The sequence below is a fragment of the Macadamia integrifolia genome, unplaced genomic scaffold (assembly GCF_013358625.1).
Source record: "Macadamia integrifolia cultivar HAES 741 unplaced genomic scaffold, SCU_Mint_v3 scaffold1339, whole genome shotgun sequence".
NCBI lineage: Eukaryota > Viridiplantae > Streptophyta > Magnoliopsida > Proteales > Proteaceae > Macadamia > Macadamia integrifolia.
Genome location: NW_024868166.1, coordinates 1 through 11,553, shown reverse-complemented (window position 1 = coordinate 11,553; position 11,553 = coordinate 1). Strand labels below are relative to the sequence as shown.

The following is an 11,553-nucleotide window of genomic DNA, read 5'->3' as shown; positions in this document are numbered from 1 at the left end:
CTTGATTATAAAAATTAGAAGGCTCTGCTTGGTTGCCCTGGTTCTAGGAGAAATTTGGGTGATTTCTCCACCCTGGATTGTAAGTGTTACTATATAGATTATTCTGATATAAGGCATTAATACTTTCATTGGAAATGCCCGCAGAGGTGTTGGGGAATTCTTCCATAATATGTCTAGGGGACTGGCACCAATTGCACATCTTAACCGTAATGACTGATGATAGCTCTCTAAGAGCAATAGCGTCAATTCTTTTGATAAGGATATCTAAGTGAGCCTCCTTGGCTACTAACCCATCCACAAAATATCTTTTTCCTCCTATGGCTCTTTTATGTTCTTAGGTTGATTCCCACTCACGGGTTTTGTCAGCTAAGTTAAGTAAGAATTCCCATGCCTTTCCTTCATCTGTAAAGGATGTGAATCCCCCAGGGCATATAGACTCCGTCATTTGTTTAGTTGGGTGATCAATACCCTCATAAATTATTTGAAATAAATGGCATAAGTCTAGGCCATGATGAGGGCATTCTTGGAGTAGATCCTTGAATCTCTCCATAAGTTTGGAAAATGACTCACTAGGTTTTTTCCTAAATTGAAGGATATCGCTTCTAAGCTTATTGGTCTTATAAGTTGGGAAAAACTTCCTAAGGAAGACAACTGTGAATTATTCCCATGAAGTTATGAAATTTTTGGGTAACCCATACAACCACTTCTTAGCTTGGTCTTTCAATGCAAACGTGATGAACCTAAGCTTAACAGCATCATCAGAAAGCTTTTGGACTTTAATTAGAACATATACCTCTTCAAATTCCCTAAGGAATAGGTATGCATCCTTAGAGGGTAGCCCATGGAATTGGGGCAACATAGTTGTGTACTTAGATTCGAGCTCAAAATTATTGCCCTGGGCTTGTGGTAGAACTATGCATGAAGGTTGGGCTGCTCTAGCAGGGTAGAACCTATCTTTCAAAGATTTAGGTGGAGTGTTTTGCTGTTGGTCTCCCATATTGAAAGGTATTGATGAGAGTATAGGTATAGGGTCACTATTTGGTGGATCTCTTCTTTCAAACCGATTCTTAGTATTACAAACCCACCTAACACTCATGCAATAGAAAACTGCCCACAACTAGAGTAAGCCAAACACAAATGAATGGAAAGAAAAACTTTTTTTCTTTCATTTTCTTGGCTTTTTGGGAGCTTACAGGTAGGGATCCAGGGTTACTCAGGTCAATTCCTGAGGCATTGCTAAAGGGCAAAACCTGTCTTTATCATACTATGAGGCTTGGCGACCTCCACCGATACAACTATTATTGTAAGTTGCTCTTCTCAGGAATTCAATAAATGATGAAAGAAAAAATAAAACAAAGCACTCCAATTTACCAAAAGAAAGCAAAAAATAACATGGAACTGTCTCCCTTGCAACGGCGCTAAAAACTTGTTTGAGAGTTAAAAGTAACCGCAAGTGTATGGATCAGTGTAGCTAAAAGGTCGAACATAAGGAGAGCAACCACTTTATTTTAGACTTCTTCTAGTAATGCGAAAGTGCACAGATTAATGATTATGATCTAATTCTAACTATCGCTCTAAAACACAGGATCTAAAAACATCCTAACCAACACATCTAGGAAATTGAAAACTGGGAAATTAAAAATTGAACAACCTAACCATTCACATCTAATACTAACCATTCATCATCTAGAAATTTAAATACTCAAACCACGCAATTAAAAAGTAAATAACTGAAATAAAAGTGCTAAAATAAAAAGGTCTTAAAAGTAAATAAATAAAATAAAAGGAAAAAAAAGCTAGAGAGAGGCACACAAGTAGGTATCTCTACTTAGCCAGAGGGATGCACCATAAATAATACGAGCTTCCCTACTTGACCAGAGAGTACCCTTACAAGGGCTTTTCTACTTGGCTGTTGGGGAATAGATGCAATATAAATAATAAAAATAAAAGGATGGTTCCATAGCTAGAGAGGGGCAAAGCCAACGCATAATCTAGCCATGAACCTTGGGGGAAAGGGAGAGCAATAATGTAAAACTGAAGATTTAAAACGTAATTTAAGAATGAAAGGGTGGTAAGAAGAGGGAATGAGAGGGCGTGAGAAGACTATTGTAGAAGCCTACTTACTTAAACTTCAATACTTGAACTTGAAACTAGATTGAGATTTGAAATACTACCAGTACTAAAAACCAAATTTGGTATAAACCAAATCTGAAATTGCTAGTACTAGAGAAAACAAATCTAAAAGAGAAGCTTGAACTTAAACAGACATGCTTCAAAGCTTGGATCTTGTCACCTAAATCTAAACCTTGAACTAGAGAATTAAAATTACAATACCATAAACCATAAACATGAAAGAAAACTTGCATTCATTAATTAAAACTCCATTACAAAAGTGTTTAAAATAAGAAAAACCAAGAAGACCTAGAACTAGAACTAGAAGGAGAGCACATCTAAAAATTAGAGAAAAAGAGAGCAAAAGAGGGACACCCCTTTAGGGTTTGGTGGACTCCCTTTTATAAGAAATATGGGAGAGAGGAGGACGTCCAAGGGTGGATCCCCTTGGATGATTTTGATGTGAGGTAAAGGGAGGAGAGAGAAGAGAAAATGAGAGAAAATAGGAAGTAGAAGGTTCCCATAATTTTTCTTTCTATTTTTTTCTATCTTTTTCTCTCTTCTTCAATCTTGTGCAAAGCCCCCCTCTTGGACGATTTTCTTCCCTTGATTAGATCGATTTGGACAATATTTTGTTTTATTGGGAAGTTCCATCCATGCCCTCGTCTTTTTCTTTTTTTTTTTTCCTATTTTTTCTCTTTATTTTATCTTTCTTCTTCAAACTTGCACACAACCCTCTTGGCCAACCTCCTTGAAGTGGTGAGTAGGAGAGAGAAAATATTCCCAAAACAAAACCTCCAAAAATGGCCACCAAGAGGTTCGAACTTGAGACCTCTTGATGAGGTAGGGATTTTTGCACACCACAACTCACGAACTACGCTAGGTAGTTGTTGTTACCAAAAACGAATCTTCAATCACTGAAGAGTGTGGTCCATCGATCCTTGTTGGCATTTGAAATATTCTTTATACCCCTAGGACAACTGCAGACGGGCTAGTTCTACATCTCGGTTCAGTTCTAATTCATTATTCTTTTTCTAGCCCGAAAAGAATAATCACTTGTACAGTTGACCAAACGAATGTGTACTTTTAATTGAACATGCCCATATTACTCAGAATTTCATCCTCTTCGCAACCATGCAAAGAAATAGGACCTCTTTAAGTGTAAAATTGGAGATATAGCACCCGATAGTCCTTAAGGCCTTGAAAACGTAAAACCTGCAAAAAGAGAGTAAAACCCAAGGTAGCTCCATTCTAAATATGTAAAATGCATGTGTTTACTACCTTAGATTTCACACATAAATGTGCTCATCAACTTCCGAGATCTTAACAAGGTAAGCCCTCAAGATGACTTCCCATTACCTCACATTGATGTATTGTCGACAACATAGTGGGGCACGCCTTGTTATCATTCATGGATGGATTCTTGGAATAAAACCAAGTGAGCATGCCTTTTGGACTTAAGAATGCCAGGGAAACCTATTGTTACAAAGTGATGCCTTTTGGACTAAAGAATACCAGGGTAACTTACCAAAGAGTAGCTACTACCATATTATATGACATGATGAACAAAGACGTGGAGGTCTATGTGGATGACATGATAACGAAGTCAAAAGATCGGTAGAGGCATATTCACACGCTAAGGCGATTCTTTGAAAGGATCAAGAAGTATCAACTAAAATTGAATCCTCAGAAGTGTGTATTTGGGGCAACAGCAGGAAAGCTGTTAGGTTTCTTGGTGAGTGAAAGAAGCATTGAAGTTGACCCTATTAAGATTAAGGCAATTCGGGAGATGTCCATACCTCGAACTGAGAAGCAAATATGAGGATTTTTTATTCATATCCAGTATATTAGAAGATTCATAGCTCAGTTGACTACAATTTGTGAAACCAATTAATTCATGACCATTGGATGCTTTGGGGTTGACTTTCCCTATAATATCAGTGCCCCAAGTGGAGAATGGCTAAGGAGAACTGAACGAGTGCAACTCTGCTAGTGGGATATGTATGATGTTGCCAAATATCTAACACTCATGACATTTCTTGATAAAACTCACGCAGTCTGCTTCTTGAGTTCCAATAGTATCCCAACCTGAGAATCTTCTTAGCTAGCATCTTGGCATTCATATGGGGTCCACAGAGGCCTTGATGAATTTCTTCCATTATGGTTGTAGCTTGTTCTTCATCCACACACAGCAACTGTATTCCATCATCGGACCTCTTGTAAAAAAAATCCTCCTAGAGAATAAATTGGGTGGCATATCTCCTTAGAAACTTCTTTTATCTATCAGTTGCCTCACTCGGGTACTTTCTTTCTCTGATGAAATCCACTATGTGAGCAAACGAAGACTGACCATCTATAGTGAGAGAGTTCACTGAATTTTGATAAATGGGCCTGCTTCTTTGTTCTACCAAGAATGGTGGCACCCTAGCATAGGGTTGCACTCTACCATTGAAGCTAAGGTTGCAAGGGCATTAGCAAACCTGTTCTTATCTCTCTGGAAGTATTCAAACAAGATATTCTCAAAGTGTTCAATCAACACTTCCAGATGTTCTTAACATGGCTTCAGCTTTTCATCTCTGGTCTTCCATTTTCCTTGCGTCTAACAAATGACAATGGATGAATCTCTATACACCTTGATACTCTTTACTCCAATAGTCAAGGCAGTTTCAAGTCCTAAAGCATAAGCTTCATATTCAGCAATGTTGTTGGTACAGGAGATATCAAGGCGGAATGATGAAGGTAAGCAAAGGCCGTCAGGGATGACAAGCAATATTCACGCACCACACCCCTTTTGATTAGCTGCTCCATCAAAGAACAATTGCCACTCATTAGTCGTGTCTTCTTCTTCTATTGTTGTGATTTCTTCATTGGGAAAGGCATCATCCAAGGCTCTTCCATCTTCTATGGGGTGGGTAGCCAAATGATCAGCTATAGCTTACCCCCTTGATAGATTTCTGAGTAACATAGGCAATGTCAAAATCTTATAGCATAAGTAGCCAACAGGCCATCCTTTCTGTTAGGGCTGGTTTCTCAAAGAGGTACTTAATTGGATCCATCCTAGAGATCAGCCGTACTGGATAGGCTATCATGTAGTGTCACAGCCTTTTTGCTGCCCAAATTAGTGTAGCACAAGTGCTTTCGAAAGATGTGTACCGTATCTCATATTCCAGGAACTTCTTGCTGAAGTAATATGTCGCATGCTCTGCCCCTTTTTCTACCTCTTTTTATGCTAGCAACGAGCCCATGGAATATTCTCTCACGGATAATTATGACAAAAGTGGTTCCCCTTCCACCTGTGGTGTCAATACTAGTGGGTTCATGAGGTATCCTTTGATCTTGTCAAAAGCTTGTTGGCATTGGTCATTTCATCCTGTGGGCTGATCCTTCTTCAGTAGCTTGAAATTCATCTTGGTAGCCATTGATTATTTCACCAAGTGGGTAGAAACTCAGTCATATGCAGTCCTCACATCTGCTAAGGTAGTAAAATTCATCCAAGAAAATATCATTAGCCAATATGGAATACCTTAGGAGTTAATATCGGATCTGGGATCCCATTTCTAGGCAAAACTGATAAGATCTACACAAATTTTGGTATTAGAAGGCATCGCTCTACCACTTACAGGCCACAGACCAATGGGGCAGTAGAAGTAGCTAACAAAAATATCAAGGTAATCAATCATACAGAAAATGGTTGAAACACACAAGGATTGGGTGGATAAGTTACTGTAGACACCCAATTTTGTCACCCTCCCCTAGCTATAATGAAATATGGATCTTGGACACAACTTTCGGCTTCCGACCTACAGAGATGTTGATAGAAACACTCCCGGGAGAGAAGGGGGTCCAATTTTGGCTTTTATATACGAAGGAATCCAATCAAGATGACCATACAAATGGATAGTGCTCGGAAATATGATTCCAATGATATATGTATGCCAAAATCAGACCGTCAGATTGCTTGCAATCTTTCCTGGAAAATCACACTTTTTTCGCGCGCATGTTGAGCACACCAACTAGCCAGCCAGCCAAGCTAGCCAGCCAGCTAACCAAGCCAGCCAGGCCTGTATGCCCTTGCCACATGCTACACACCCCCGTTGCACAGCCTATGCACCCCCGCATCATAGTATGCACACCCCTGCCGCACGCTATGCGTGCCCTTGCTGTATGGCCAAGCACACCTTGCCTACACCATGCACATGTTGCCCACACACCTATGCCAGCTTGACCTACACACTATGCACATTGTCTGCACACCCATGCATGCACGCGACCAATGCCCATGCTTGCACCACCTCAGCCATTACCCACGTGTCATCCGTCGTGCACTCGTGACGTCACCTGCACTACCTACCTAAAATAACCATACCTCGGGCACTTCAACCTAGTCCCGTGCGTCACCATTAATGGCTGGGATTCGTGTTTCTCTCTCCTTCTATGTTTTCAAAATCTACATTTTTCCCTAAAATTTCTTTCTCCTTCCGCTTTTTAAAACATTGCCTTGTTTGGTTAAAATTTCTCTCTCCTCCCACTTTTTTGGCTAAAATTTCTCTTCTCCCATTTTTTTGAAAACCCTCTTTACGCCACTGGACAAAATTCCTCCCCACCCATTTTTGCCTTCAACTCCCCCCTTTGGAAAAAAATCCTATCCCCTCAATTTAGGCATGAGCTCCCCTTTCGTCCACTGGATAAAGGGATTCTCCCTCTTCTATTTGGATGGAAAAAACTATAAATACCTCCCTCCCTTAGAAAAAATGGACCAATACACCAGAATCTCCCTTTACTCTTTCATAGTGAAATTTTCCTCCCCTCCCCTCTTGATTTTCTTTTCATCTTTGGAGCGATCTTCGTCAAGATCTAAAAACTCATTCGGATCTTCGAAGTATTCTTTGGGATCTTGAAGATCTTCAATCCAAATTCTTAGTTAGATCCAGTTTTTAGCCAAGAATAGTATATTCTTGATCCACCTCGCTTGAGTGTTCTTGAGTGTTCTTGAGCATTCTTGAGTGTTCTTGAGCATTTTTGAGATAGAAACCCCCCCTTTTTGAGGTTTTTTGGGTCTACGAAGAGATCTTTGTTAAGATCTGAAACTCTGTTTGGATCTTTAAAGTTTTCTTTGGGACTTTGGAGTTCTTCAATCCATTTTTAGATTAGCCTGTTTCTTTTCAAAAATAGTCGTTCCTAGCCAAACCCCTATCCGAGTGTCCCTGGAATATTTTCAAAAATAACCATTCCCAGCGGAAGCTCTGCCAAAGTGCCACCTCAGCCTAGTCCTCCCTTAGCCTATCCCTAGCAGAAGCTCTATTGGAGTGCCACCCCATCCTAAATCTGGAAATAGCCTTTCCTAGCCGAAGCTCTATCAGAGTGCCACCTCATCCTAAGCTCGGAAATAACCTTCTATAGCTGAAGCTCTGTCCGAATCCAAATCCAGAAATAGCCTCCCCTAACCGAAGCACTGTCCGAATCCAAATCTGAAAGCGACCGTTCCTAGCTGAAACTTTGTCCAAATAACATCACAATCAACATCTCTCAAGGAAGGAAGTTGGAGGTCAAGACCATCTTCCCCTAAGCCAGGAGAACACGAAAGACAGTCCAAACCGGTACTAGTCAGGGGCCCACCCTTATTGACCCGAAATAGGGGTTAAGTTCAGGTATAATTTCTCAATCACCTCGTCATAATGTAGACTTTATACATGCCTTGTTTTAGTGTATATAGTAGTTTGAATCCAATTAATGTATATATGTGTGATAACTTAGCCATACATGTGGAATAGTAATAGTTATGGAAAATATTCGTTCTCAAGCATCTAGCAAGAAGACCTGTTGAACCGGGCAGATTGGGTGCTTAACACCTTTCCAACTCTGTAAGCCGACACTTACCTTAAATCTTTGGACCAAACTAAATTTTGGGCCCTTTTCTCAGGAATCGGGCCCACCCTTGGGTCCCAGGCCCATAACCCTAGGTGGCGACTCCAAACCCCATTTGTATGATCCTGATCCTTGAATTGGACCATCATCAAATCCCCGTCTCAAATGAAAAATTTTACACTCTTACGAAATAGGCCTCCACGTATCTTCAAGTGGCAGTATGGAGGTGCAGGGCCCGCAAGCAAAGCACACCACGACACGAACTCCTCCCCTCACATGAAAGTAAAGAAAGAGAGAGGAGAGAGGATGGGGGTGGCATAGTCCAATTCTCTGGCCACGACCCTCACAGTGGTGACTCCACTGGGGACAAATGTCAAGCTTCTGATACTAGATGATACCTTTAAATGCAAGAACATTTTCCACCACATTTGTTTGAAAATATGTTTGGCGAACCCCATGTTTGTAATTGTATTCACTAACTGTATCATGCATCGTGCTCAAAGTGAAATCATTTGGTGAGGGACTCCCTGTCAAGCCCGCACCTCAGGGAGGTTAGTGCTTGTCATGGAGAGTACTCTGAGAGCAAATGATACCGCTTCCTATACAAGAATGAAAGGTATCGTCAAATGGCGAGGATGTTGTATTTGTACCAGCACCCTTGGTGAGGTCCGTGCACTTTATAACATTCTGAGATCGAATGCGTCATCAAATGGCGAGGATGTTATTTGTGCCAACACCCTCAGGGAGGTCCGAGCATGTTACGACATTCTAAGATTGATTGATGGTTACCCTACATTACACTTTTGCACACAATCACTCACGGTTCCACCACCCCGTGGCCAATTGCTTAATCTCATGTGTAGTCACGAGTATTGGGCAAGGAAGTCACCCCCTTGATCTCGTATATTAAAAGGATCATGTACCTTACGTATATAGATCTTGTCAAGGAAGCCTTGTCGTTCCTATTGCATCCATCGCATGCTCGCATCATGTAGAAAATAGATGAAGAAGCTAGGAGTGCCACAAGCTAATTGTAGAACTTGTTTGCGGTCTTGAAAAGGAATGTTCCACACTATATTCCCGTCATAAAGAATTGCTTTCCTAAAGTGGGTTTCGGATCGAAGGTGTCCCTCCTCCTTAAAGAAAAAGTCCATATATGTGATTCAGGGGCAATCCCGTCAGAGTCATGTCAAGTCCTAAGAAGTCCTGAGAAAAATTAGGAGGAAGGACACCTAGTGGGAAAAGAGCAAAGAAAGCATGACTTTATTACATGGAATGTCTTATGGGAATATTCTCGACAAGCCATTTGTATGAACTTCCCGTTTATGACATTGGGTGGACCAAGGGCATCAAACCCTATCCACCCCTACCATTTAGCGGACTGACCTTAGATGAATTAATGTTTGTTAATTTAGTGAATGTATGAATAAGGAGTTGGGAATTCAAGAATCCTAAAATAAAACACTTTTGGTTTGGGCACAATTTCATACCTCAAGTATTCTCTGCAGTCCCTTTAGATGTGTCAGGGTAATCGATTGACTCGCCTAAGTCCAGAATCACCTCCGTCATCTCTTCGAGATTGTCTACTACCAGGTGATTACAGCCCCGTAAGCATGGATCTACCCAACATGAAAACACCTGAGTAGGCCTGGGTCTGTCCCGTGGAGACCTTGCAAAAAAAATGGCTGAAGTCAAGAGAGGGATAGTTAAGATATTACATACACTTCAAAACCCTCCCAAAGCTGATCCTAGGAATGAGCTGACACCGGCTACGGGAGATGTGGAACAGAATAGAGCTATAGGACATCGTGGGAATTCTTCCTGAGTTGATTTAGGTAAACAAGAGCATGTCTGACCAACTAGTCAGAGAGGAACTTCACCTACCCATCTGAATGGTCAACGAGGGGCCTATTCCAGGGTCCCTCCTCCTAGGGTAGTGATTGAAGATGAAGAAGAAGAATTTGTAGCACACGTCCGCTTTGAGCCTCCGGAGACGGAGAAAGAAAAGAAACTCAGAGAGCTGTTAGAGAAGTTAGAGAACATGATTCGAGTAGGAAAAGGCTCAGAATGCCAAATAGTGGATTCTGAGGAAATGAGTTTCTTCTTTGGGATAAGAATTCTAGAAAAATTCAACTGGCAGACAGATAGGTTTGATGGGTCAGGAGACCCCAAGGTTCATCTCAAAGTCATCCTCAATATCACCAAGTCGTGGCAACTTACAGATAATCAGATGGGACAGGCCTTCATGTTAACCCTATCAGGACCAGCACTGAGGTGGCTCACATAGTTGGATTCATCACAAACTTAGAACTGGGCAATGGTAGTAAAAGCCTTCACCAAGCAGTACTCCTACAATATTGAGGTGGATGTGAAACATCGGGAGCTTGAGACATTGAGGTAGTAGCCTAAAGAAGGATTCACCACCTTCTTGATGAGATGTAGAGACAAAGACACCAAGATGGCAGATAGGCCTTCAGAAACATAGCAGGTAGATATGTTGATAGAAAACCTGTCAAAACCCTATTATGATGTTCTTTACTATCAACATTTGCAAATTTTGATGCCTTAATAGCTACCGGAACACGTGTGGAAAATAGAATTTTGAGAGAGGCCTAGTATCAAGGATCCTCCCAAGATGCAAGAAAGAACACTCGAGTCAGACGGGGAAAGGGCCTGAAGACTAATGTGGTGAGTGCAGTTCAACAGTCAGTCTCACCAGCCACTTCTTCACAGCCCTTCATAATACAAGCAGATGCACCCGCCCAAAGGGCCTCTCGCCCAAGAAGGTAGTTTTTTGATTTGGGAATGCCCGTAATAGCCACATATGAGAAGTTAAAGAAGTAAGGATTGCTAGGAACAGTGGCTCCAAGAGTGATTAGCAACCCTCCTCCAGCTTAGTATAGGGATCATGAGTATTGTGCCTACCACACTCAGAAGGGGCACAATGCTGAAAGATGTTTGGATTTACAGCATGTAATTCAGGACTTGGTAGACAATAGAACCATTGAGGTCAGGATCAAACAGCCTCCCAATGTCCAATACCAATCCACTCCTTGATTATGTGAATAATCTAGATGAAGAAACTACAGAGAGTGACCCCACTCAACTCATTGTACCTAGAGCTCAAAAGAATTATATGAATGCACGTGCTTACAAGAGAGTCATGAGTCTAAGGGCTAGAGTCATAAGGACCCCTAGAAGAAGAGAATCAGAAGATTATACACCCGTCGTTCATCCTTCCTCATCCACAGAAGGGTCCACCGTACCACATTACCAACCCCCATCGTATTTTCCACCCCCATTGTATTATCAACCTCCACTATATTATCAACCTCTGCCATATCATCAACCTTTCCCCCACCATCAAAGTGGAGGAACCTCTTCATCCTATCACCCCCAGTCTTCATATCCTACCTCTCATGTTACATCATTTTTATACCATCCCACTTCATATCCCTCAGCACCCTCATACCAATCCCATTCTCAGGGTTTGGTGTATAACCTAAAAGAAGGATGGATAGACAAGTATGATTGGAAGGATATGCTTACACTACCAAATTCCCAAAAGATGACTTC

The 11,553-nt window shown here is 41.3% G+C and overlaps 1 non-coding gene across 1 annotated transcript; it reads left to right on the top strand.

Moving 5' to 3' along the window:
* The first annotated feature begins 503 nt into the window (after positions 1 to 503).
* Positions 504 to 610, top strand: LOC122063482. The gene has a single exon (XR_006135350.1). It is a non-coding gene; the product is annotated as a small nucleolar RNA R71 (small nucleolar RNA).
* The last annotated feature ends 10,943 nt before the right edge of the window (positions 611 to 11,553 follow it).